Source organism: Sabethes cyaneus, chromosome 2 (assembly GCF_943734655.1).
Source record: "Sabethes cyaneus chromosome 2, idSabCyanKW18_F2, whole genome shotgun sequence".
Lineage (NCBI taxonomy): Eukaryota > Metazoa > Arthropoda > Insecta > Diptera > Culicidae > Sabethes > Sabethes cyaneus.
The window spans coordinates 90,926,921-90,938,496 of record NC_071354.1 but is presented as its reverse complement, the minus strand read 5'-3'; positions in this window follow the sequence as shown (position 1 = coordinate 90,938,496).

Here is an 11,576-nt window from a genome sequence, read left to right as displayed (position 1 = left end):
GAAATATGTATCATTTTCTTTTGTCACGTATAATATTATTTAACTTAGAATTTTATTTAACATTTTATTCATTTAATATTTGATTCATTTCAACATTTAACATTCTTATCCTACAATACTATCCTTGTGTACTCTCTAATCAAAAATACTATACAAGACCATATCGTTAAATCTAGAAGGTTTTCTTAATAAACGCTTGGGTCTATCATTTGCCTCGTGCATGTTTTCTGTTATATCAGGAAACTGTAATTCAGACATTGTTTCGCGACTTTCATTTGATTCTGGATTGTTTTCTTCTTGCATCACAGCGGGAACTTTTTTTACATCCTGTACATTTCTACTGTACTGCACGCCTCGGCTACTCTGAACAATAACTTTTGCACCGTCCCTTGCCAGAACGGTATAACGGTCTTCGGTGAATGTAGGATCTCCTTTTTGTTTCGAGCTTTGTGCCATCAGTACCTTATCTCCTACTGCAATATCCGAACATTTCGCTCCTCTAACTTCATCTGCATACTTTTTGCTATCTAGCTTCGAGGCAGCATCCTTTTCACGTATATCCGTACGATCTACTGGTTCAGGAGAATACTTTTCCCATAAACATGGAAAGGTTCCTCTGTATCTCCATCCGACGAGTAACTCAAACGGCGTGATTCCGAGACGTGATAGTGGTCGAACTCTGTTGTGCATATGCAAGTATTTTTCCAATGCTAGTTTCCAGTTAATATTGTCAAGTTTCGCGGCAGCGAAAGCTTCTTTCAACCCTTTATTTTGCCGTTCTACCGCACCGTTGGATTGAGCACTTAATGGGATCGATTTTCTAATTTTTACACCACGGTTTTCCCAGGTTTTGACAAAATTTTCACTTTGGAATGGCGGACCATTGTCACTGTGAATTATGAGCGGATAACCCCAAACTTCGAAAATTCTTCCTAACGCTGCATTAACACAATCCGCATCTATGTTCTTCATCTCAATTACATGTAGATACCTAGAGTAGGTATCTACTATAACCAAGAATTCTCCCGATCCGAAACCTTTGAACGAAAAAAAATCCACTTGTAAAATTTCCCACGGTCCTTCCGGTAATTCACGATTTGTTAATGGAATGGGTGGGTTTCTTCTCGATAATCTGAAACAAGTCTCACAGCCTTCTACAAAATTTTCAACTTGTTTGGCCATTCCTGGCCACCAGAAATAGTTTCTTAGGATTTTCTTCATGGAACCTATGCCCATATGTCCTTGGTGTGCTGAACTAAGTGCTCTTTCTCGAAGAGCGTAGGGCAGAATAACTCGGTCTCTAGCGAAGATTAATGCTCCAAATATTCTCAGATTCTTTGATTCTGATTCGAATCTCCTCAAAGATTTATCCCATTTGCCACTCTTAATTGCTGATCTCACTAATATCAGCTCAGTATCCTTCTCAGCCTCTATCTCGATATCATCCCACGTGATTTCCATTGTACCAGTGTCCAGCAAATACAATAAATGTTTTTCTTCAGCGTCATCGAACGGCATAGGGGATTGAGATTCCTTCACTAACCGAGATAAGGCATCAGCGACATTAGCTTCTCCTGAAATGGTAGCAACTTTGAAGCAATATGGCTGCAACCGCAACGCCCAAGCCTCAGCTCTCGATACCGCTCTTTTACCAATTCGGTGTAAGCCACCGAAAATAAAAGCATTCGATTCGGCGTCCGTCCGGATTGTAAAGTTAATGTTTAAAAGATACACCGAAAAGCGTTCAACACCCCAAACCATTGCCAGTGCTTCCTTTTGAGTTTGAGGATATTTCTTCTCCGCAAGTGTTAAAGCTTTTGATGCACATGATATAATCCGAGGTTTCGACGTATGGTCATATTGAACGAGGATCGCTCCTAACCCGTAAGGTGAGGCATCTACGAATAAGTCTGTTTTATCGTCTCGGTTGAAATAACCCAGAGTCTTGATGAATCTTCCTGCATCATTCTTCAGGTTATTGAACTCGTCTTCTAGGTCAGGATTCCAATAGAATTCTTTTGAATTTGCCAATTCTCTCAAATAGCGAGTTTTATCCGCACGCTGAGGAACGAATCGTTCTATAAACGTGATCAAACCAAGAAAACTCTTTACTTCTCCTTGTATTTCTGGTTTGCGAAAGTTCTTTATCGCTCCAATTTTTTCGTCATCTACTTGCCATCCTTTAGTTGATAATGTAAAACCCAAAAATTTTGTTTGTTGCTGCGCGAAACTGCATTTGTCATAATTTATTCGTACGTTGTGTTCTTCGAGCCTTTTCATGACGTTTTGCAGGTTATGATCATGCTCTTCTCTTGTTCGCCCATATACTAAGATATCATCCAGATAATTGACGGTTCCATCACATCCCGAGAGTACTACTGTTTGCATGACCTCCTGAAATATGTCAGGGGCGTTTGTTAGACCAAATGGCAACCGGCAACATCTATAAAGTCCATCTCCAGCGAAAAAATTCGTAAGATGTCTCGATTTTTCATCTAGCACTATGTGGAAAAATGCACTGGTTAGGTCTATCGTGGAGAAGTATGCAGCGCCATGCAATTCCATCAGAATGGATTGAAAAGTTGGCATTTTGAAAGGAGTTCTATGTATGCACTTATTAGGTCCACGCAAGTCGACCACTAGACGAATATCAGTTTTCCCTTTTGGAATAACTAATAGCGATGAACAAAAACTTTTATCCATATCCATAGTCACCTTCTCAATAATACCTGTTGCTTTTAATTCATCAAGTTTCTGTCTTGTCAGCTCTTTGAAAGCTGGAGGGATGTGCGTATAAACGTTCCTTGAAGGGGGTAAAGAGTTATCATAGCTCAGTATAACCGCCGGTACGTTAAATTTTGGAAACTCCTCGAAACGCTGAACGCTCTGCACAGAAACAAATTCACATCTCCAATCAGGATCGGTCCCGTCAGCGCCGGTAATCGAAACTTCAAGCCCCACTTCAAGTAAACTATATCTGGTTGCAGTGTTGAAGCCAAGAAGCGCTTTAGAACCATCTACCACATAGAACTTTTCTACTGTAACTGACCTATCTTCAGAAACAAAAAGTTCTGCTGAAAAAGTTGCTATCACGTTGATGTTTCCGGCTGTTGCATATGCACGCAAAATCTTATCGGACTCGTAACTCAACTCGTGCAAATTTTGTCTTGCCTTTTCGTCTCGAAGCATAGCGTTGAATGATTCTGGAGTAATAGTATTAACCTGTGCTCCAGAGTCTACAAAAAATACAACTTTTACGCCAGCAACGAACCCTGTAACGTAAGCCTTTGCGTCATTCGTCGTCACAGAATCGACGTTTCCAATATCATCTTTACATAATGGCGAGGATTGAAGTACCTGGAATAATTGCTTCATTCAATTAAAACAGTTTGCTTCATTTTTACTTTTTATTATCATATTATCATAGTAATAATAAATCACAAAAAATAATTATTCATCACTTTGTATTACCTCACTTTGTTCTAAATTTTCTTCTGTTTTCTCCACTGCTGCGATTTTGCTTGGAGGCTCTGTGTCTTCTCCTGTCCAACGACGTTTACGGGATTCTCCTTTTATTTGAGATGAACACGCTCGTTCAATGTGTCCCCGGCGATTGCAGCTGTGACAGACTTTCTCACGGTGAAAACAATCATCTGAAGAGTGATACGTGCTCAGGCATCTCCAGCACGATCGGGCAAATCTTGGGTTTCTCGATGTACCACGAGTAACCGCTCCTCTAGCACGGTTACCTGCTAATCCCCGTGAAGATCCATAATGACTACGGCGAGGTTGACCATAATTGTTCGACTGATGTGAAACTAGCGCTACCGTTGCTGCTCTCTGTTGATGGAGTCTGCGATAATCATCTTCATTATCCAGTTCCACTTCTCGGATGCGCACTTGATCAATTAACTCGTTGAGTGTCCCTCCATCAGTTAGAACCCGGTAAGATACAGTTCTCACTCGGCTATCTGAGGAACCTCTGGTTACGGTTCTTGAAATGGCTTCGAACACCTCATCCGCCTTGTAGTTACAAAGCTTCGATGCGGCAGCAACTCTTCTTACATAGTCAATATTGAGTTCACCGTTCCTTTGCACCATATTCGATAGCTTACTACGCTGGGATAAAATATACGCTCTTGACGCAAAATAAGCGTCTAGTCGAGCAATTGCATTTGAATAGGGATACATTTGCTCATCAGCCATATCAGCTTGCGATGTGGTGCCATCAAGTAGCTCAAGAAGCAACGGGCCTGCTTTGATGCGGAATAAATCGAATCTGGTCGATTCATCGGCCGCTTGAATAAGATTTAATGATGCATTAAACACGTTTTTCCAGTGATCATAGGCTCTCTTGTTGATTTCCGTATCTCCGGTCGCTGGCGAACATTCTGGAATGTTCAAGCTACCTAATGACATGTTGTTCATTGTCATAAGGAGCGTTTCGTTTCCGCTGTTCTGCTCATCGCGTATTGTGCTGGATCGTGCTTCACAAAAATCTGCATTTTGCGTCATCCCAGCCAACACACGGCTAAGTTGTTCCTGTTCCAAACGGGTCTTTTCCAATTCTGCCTTCATTTTAGCTAGTTCCTCCTTTAGCTTCTTCGTACGCTTTCCCTTTGAATGTCTGTAAACATAAAGGTACAGGGTTTTTTTTTTTTAACTCACGAATTTCAGAGTCACATCACATGTAATTAAAGTAATTTGAGATTTCATTGTAACTAGGAAACTATGCCTTTTCAATCATAGTTTTCATTAATTTTTATTTTTCGATTCAAAATCCCGCCATTTCCATCGGGATTTGAGATTTCATTGTAACTAGGAAACTATGCCTTTTCAATCATAGTTTTCATTAATTTTTAGTTTTCGACTCCCGCCATTTCCATCGGGATTCGTTATATTCCACCTTTCCTATTGGAATATATACAATACTTATTCATTCTTCCATGAAGAACTAACAACTATATTCCACCTTTCCAATTGGAATATATTTCATTACACAAATGAAATCTCAATTCACGTCTCAACTTGATATCGAAATTGAAAATTTACCTTTTCTCAGTATAATCAGGTTCGGTGTTGCCACCGACGGCGCCATTGTCGTAATTTCCGTAACCGGGCAGCATCTCTGCGCGTGTTACTAACTAGTATCGTTGCCGATATAAGACAGAGGGCTCACCAACAATGGCTCGCTTACTCGTCAATCGGATGCTGCTAATCGTTGCCGATGTAGGACAGAGGGCTCACCAAGAATGGCTCGCTTACTCGTCGATCGGGTGACGTCCTTCGCCTCGATTGGGCTACCTTAAGGCCCAAGAGTTACTGCTAATCGTTGCCGATGTAGGACAGAGGGCTCACCAAGAATGGCTCGCTTACTCGTCGATCGGGTGGCGTCCTTCGTCTCGATTGGGCTATTTGAAGGCCCAAGAGTTACTGCTAATCGTTGCCGATGTAGGACAGAGGGCTCACCAAGAATGGCTCGCTTACTCGTCGATCGGGTGACGTCCTTCGTCTCGATTGGGCTACTTGAAGGCCCAAGAGTTGCTGCTGCTGCTACTGATGTTCTACTGATGTTCTGGCTGAACTGCTTACCGCTCCCGATGTGTACTTCTCAGCGTCCGACATTCGAATGAGCTCTCTTGCGGCGCGCACGCCTATTTATAGCAAATGACTCTCACGTACTAGTAGAAGGGGCGGGGCGAATATGTACTCTGTCTAATGCAAATTGGCGGACTTCGGACATCAACTTGAGAAATATGTATCATTTTCTTTTGTCACGTATAATATTATTTAACTTAGAATTTTATTTAACATTTTATTCATTTAATATTTGATTCATTTCAACATTTAACATTCTTATCCTACAGTTTGGTAAAGTTTCTATCTGACGGAGGCTGCAGTACACCAGCGGAAAAATAGAAAAAGTGCCGGTTGAGAATATTTCTTTCTGAAACATATCGCAAATTGAAGGTACAATGGTTTGTTAACTACTGCTGTGCTAATTTCATGGATTCAAACTTCGAACTTTTTATTGTTGTGCTTCTTTATATCTCATGAAAATTGATGACAACTTCAAATGTCGCGCACTTACGCCCCGCTCTACGCTAATATAATCAGCAGGTATCTCTTGTGTATATTCATATCTTTCTGACCATTTGAACTTGCGTGCTTGATGATAACTGTAATTGGCTTATAGATTCTCTAAATTCATTCGAGACTCCTACCTCGAAGTGAAATCGCGAGACATTGCTCTATTTGACGCTCTTTTCACGACTTTTTTTTACGCCCCTATAAAAGCTTCGTATAAATGCTTCTGTGTATTCACGTACAAGGTCTAATTGACTCCGGGATTGAAATTCTACGATCGTTGCTCGAAAAGTTTTCTTTTCAAATCGAGCGCTTTTTCCCATGACATTTCGATCTGATATAGTGAAATATTCATTGGCAAAACATTAAAGCGTACTCCTACATTAACGGTGCAATTCTTTTTATGATATTGGCGATAATTTTACCCTTCAGACTCTAATGAAGTACTTTGAGAAAGTTTCCCAGGCCCTATTTATTTGACTTATATTGCGTTCGTTACATCAATGAAACTAAAGGTAACTATTTTGGATCAATCATGTAGCTTAACGATTTTTATGAATTAATAAATGTCATGTATGCAATTAGGTATTGAATATTTTGTTATGAATATATGCAACTGTAGAAACTTCTTGATAATGTTAGTTCAGTAAAGGCAGTGACGAAACCAGAATTATTGCTTAAAAGGAAAATAGCGTCATTTAGATTTGTTAAATAAACATTTTAAATTCAATTTTCTTTCAACTATGTAAATTTTCATTTCTACACCAGGCGATAAAGTATATATAGTCAGTTTCTCGAGATTCATTCACCAGAGCATGATTTCTCCACAATAATAAGCAAATAATTCAATCAATTTCATTCATACATGATTTGTAATGCACTCACGGATCAACAAGGTTCGCATTTAATATGCCCCACACACGCCAACAATTAGTCGGGATCGCGTCACTTTGCGCAGATTCCAGCACGTTGTACTGACCGACCGACCGACCAGAGCGACGGCTCCAAACACCATGCCACCAGGCAGTGTCTTTCGATTTGAGTGTGAAAATATTTTCCTTTTCCATTTGCCACGAAGAAAATTCAGTCGACTCTCGAGCTCAAGCCTTGGCTCGAGAGTCCGGCCGGCCCCCATCCATCGTGAAGTACTTCAAAGTTGCAGTTGCAAAGGCAAAACAGGGCTCCATGGGAAAGGCCAAAGCGCTTGGCTTTCCGTTGAATGGTGTCACCCCTTTGGAGCTTAGTGGCCATGCAGAGTACAGCCGATCCGTTTCTTGCGTACCAGATCGCCATTTCCCGGTCGACTGTAAATAGAAATCTTTACCGGCAGTTGCAGTAAGCGCCGTTGAGATTTTTCGTGACAAACATCGCTAATTAAAGTCATCCTTCGTTATCGCAGCTTTTCCAAACCGAACGTTTGTTTTCAGATTAGCTCTTCCACATACAAAGCGAGGCGAGCGGCTATCGCATTGGGATTTGTGCAACAAGATTTCTACCGATATAGCGATTCAACCATACGTGTTACGTGTCAGATGCAGGTGGGGACACGATGCCGCCGCGCCGGCTTGGTATTTGTCGCATAAATTAATTCGCCTGCCGACTGCGCTATATGCTGTAAAAGTTCGGTACTACAGCCCCCAGACAGGCCGCACTTGAAGTGCAAGATAAACAGAGTTAACCGCAAAGAGCAAAGAAAACGAAACAATTTGTTATACCAGATAGTGCCCCAGCTCGTGCAGTGTTGTCTGATAGCGGTTGACGGAAAATGCGGCACACTTGCACTTGATGCCGGGCTGATGTTTCATTCATAGGAATCTTCTTTCTTTGAAGAATTCCATAAAGTTTTCTCTAGATTGTGTGCTTCGAAGAGTTTATTGCAAAAAAGGGCCATCGCCAATCTTTGCCAAGCGGAAATGGTGCACTCAAGTTTGTCTGTATTTTTTTTTATATGAAGCCAGTTCTTGTGGTTGTAGCCTGCCTTAAACCATACATTAACAAATTTTGTACAATAATTTAGTAAAAAATCTATATTCCTGAATATTTGGTAACACTATCCATTTCAACATATACGCACAAGGTGCGCACCCTATGAATGTGTTGTTTTGATTGGACAAATACAAACGTCTTGTAAACTTCAAATGTGTGTAAATTCCACCCCATCGACAGACAACCATGTTTTTGCCGCCAACATCTCTCGTGTGCGAAAATGAGATAGCATGTCAGCACTGCGTTTCACTCAACTGCCAGCAGTCTGATTTGGGTCCGCTGTCAAATTTTGAGCCCCGGACATGCTGTCGCTGACGTTTACTGCAGTTCGATATAGAGATGTCGATGGGTTGGTAAATTCTCAACGTCGCAATCATAGAACACCCGCACGGCAATTTCGGCTAAAATGGTTTATTTTGGGTGCTGTAGAGAGCTGCTGAGCAAGAGAAAACGTATTATTTGTTCTGCCTTTTTCTAATTTGTCCAGTAAACTTAACTGTGAATTGTGTATGACGCTTGATAAAATATAGTAAGACATAACTCATCAAGGCACAACTTCTTAGGAAGTTTCCTTCTTACTCCATATCAGGTGTGGAGCCTAAATCCCAAAACGGTCATTGGCTTTATAAACCATGTAGTACCGAATTGGGGCACAGGATTACAACTCTTCCGCTCAACTCCATCAATGGGTATGAGCGATCCGTAAACTGTGTACAGCAATCGGGGCCTACCACAAAAGACGATCATTAAGACTGTCGCAGTGGCCTTTTAACCCAATGCCCTTCTGGCATACAAAAAAAATAATAATAACGAATATTTGGGATCTCTGGTTACCACCAGCAATAATAAGAGTAAGGAGATTTAACGACGCAGTCAAGTTGGAAATTGATGCTTACGGAAGACATACGTAACTTGCCGTATTTGAACGAAAGGTATTGCGGACTATTTTTGGCGAATGGTAAGCGGAGAGTGACGTGGGCGTATGAATCTCGAATTGCAGTCATTACTTGGAGAGCTTTCTATCGTACACCTGGCAAAAGTTGGGAAACCACGGTGGACCGGCCATGCCATGTGTGTTGGACGACTATGCAGTGAAATCCGTTCTCTTCAAGAACCCCACCGGCACCAGGAATAGAGAGGTCCAACGTGCTAGATGGTTCGACCAGGTTACAGCCGAATTACGTGTGTCAAGATGCTCTACGAATTGGCGACGAGTAGCGTAGTACCAAGTATAGTGGATAGGAATTCTCGATATGACATACGGCAAGAGCCACCCTGGGTCTATGCTGTTAGAAGTCAAGAAGATACGATACAGTCCAGCGCGAAGAGCTATAGCTGATAATGCACGAGAACGATTTTCTGGATAAACTGATGCTGCTGATCAAAGCTACCATGGAGCGAGTAATGTTCGTATTTCGGGCACTGTTGAATCCTTTGGATGGAGTGTACTGCTGCTGCATGTTCTTTAATATTGCAAATGAGGGTGTGGCACGGTGGGTGGCCAAAAATTAAAAGACACGATTATCAGCAAGAACAGTCAACTCTTAGCCTTTGCCGACGTCTTTGACATTATCATCCATTACTAGAAACTTTGCGACGACGGTAGCATTCTACAGCAAGCTAGAAGCGGAGGCTAGCAGGCTCGAGCTAAAAATCAATGCGTTGAAAATCAAATATATGAGAAGTGACGACTCCAGAGAAAAAAACCCGAATTAATCCACCTAGCGGCGTGACCTAGCCTTTCTACTGCCACAATAATCACTATTTAATTTCTCAGGAACCTCTTTAATTAACTTGACTATATTTTGAAATATCCGTTCTGTATTCCTCAAAATTCTTATTTGCCAGTCAAATTCGCAACGTATTGCGTACAATAATTATCTTTTCTTTCCTTGGGTGCAGAAATACTTGTAAGCGTCATTTATGTTACTTGATGAACATATTATTTAGTTTTATAACATTTACGTGATTTATAGAAACATAATGTAAACACAAAAGATAATTTTTGCAGACTTGAATGAATATATATATATAGACAGCCTTAACATTCAGGCCTTAGAGCCACATACGAAACTTGTTTTGAATTGACAATATGAAATATGTGTTCATAGCAGATTTTTTGATATTTTGATATTAATACCATGCGTTCAAAAGTTAGCATCTTTGAAAACAAGAGTTCAGAAAAATTATTATTATATTTCGCTTTTGAAGAAAAAGGATATCTACAACAAAATGGTTGATCTCAAAATTTTACTATTAGTTTGCTTGGCTTCAATTTTGCAATATATCTGAATTAGAAAAAATAACTGAATAGAGCATTAGATATAAAAAACAGAAATGGAAATATTTCTTAGCTGACGCTCCTTCAGATAATTATTTTTGCATGAAAATCAAAACTTAAGCTTCTTTTGAATGTACTTTCATGAAAAGATAGTCATTAGCTTGATCGCATCGTTTGTACAATGTATCCCGTTAGAGGGTTAGGAAAACAAGATGAGGTCGAATAGTGCAAAAGCTGTGCCATAAACATGCTTGAGAATGGGAAATATGATCGATGTGATTTCCAGTGCTTGTCAATTCGATTTATTTATTGAAATATGATGCATGACATAAGATTTCTGTCTTTTAAAGTGTCACTAACGAAAACAAATCGTACAAAATTACTACCGTACAATGTTTTGCTCCTATTTTTATATAAAATTTCTAAGCTCTAGTATTTATTGATTGGAAACAGCATCTATAGATGCGCAAAAATTGTTTGCAATTTATATAAGTTTATCTGGAAAAATCAATCCATTAGTATATTAAATCCTATACACCACTATATCTAAATGCTTAAATTAACTGCTTTTCTTCGCTTTTTGCTTTTCTTGTCTAATTGCGAGTTACAGCAAGTGAAGAAAATTTATTTATTTATTTATTTATTTATTATTTATTATTATTTATTTATTAAAATGACAATCGAAATCTGAAATTAAAGAAAAGAAAAAACTTTTTCCGATTGAATCCCACTACAGTGGGATTTCGAATTTGGCATGGTTCGATTTTGGCAACAAAAGTATCCGTTTTTGGCAACACAGAATATTTTATTTCCAAAAGTATGCTTAAATATCAGTCAGTTTCCGTATTACTTTAAATGACGAAAAAATATTGCCCTAAGTGTGTTCATGAAAAAAAGTTTGCGATCATAGAATGTTTCGAACAATAATATTTTTATTGCCGTAGGACTATGTCTTACCGTAGGTCACCAAAAACTTACTTACACCGCATGGATAGGTCTTGGCGGATTTTGTGAAAAAGGTTGCAATCGTTGATTAATAACATTTAGTTAATTTCCAATGCATTTACATTCAATTTTGTCATATCAAAAAGGGTCTCGATTTTGGCACGGTTTTGATTTTAGCAACATAGGCGACACGCATTTGTTGCCAAATTCGAAATCCTACTGTATTTAATATTTATTTGCGACAGATGTATAGTTCGCCTACAACGTGCAGGCTTCA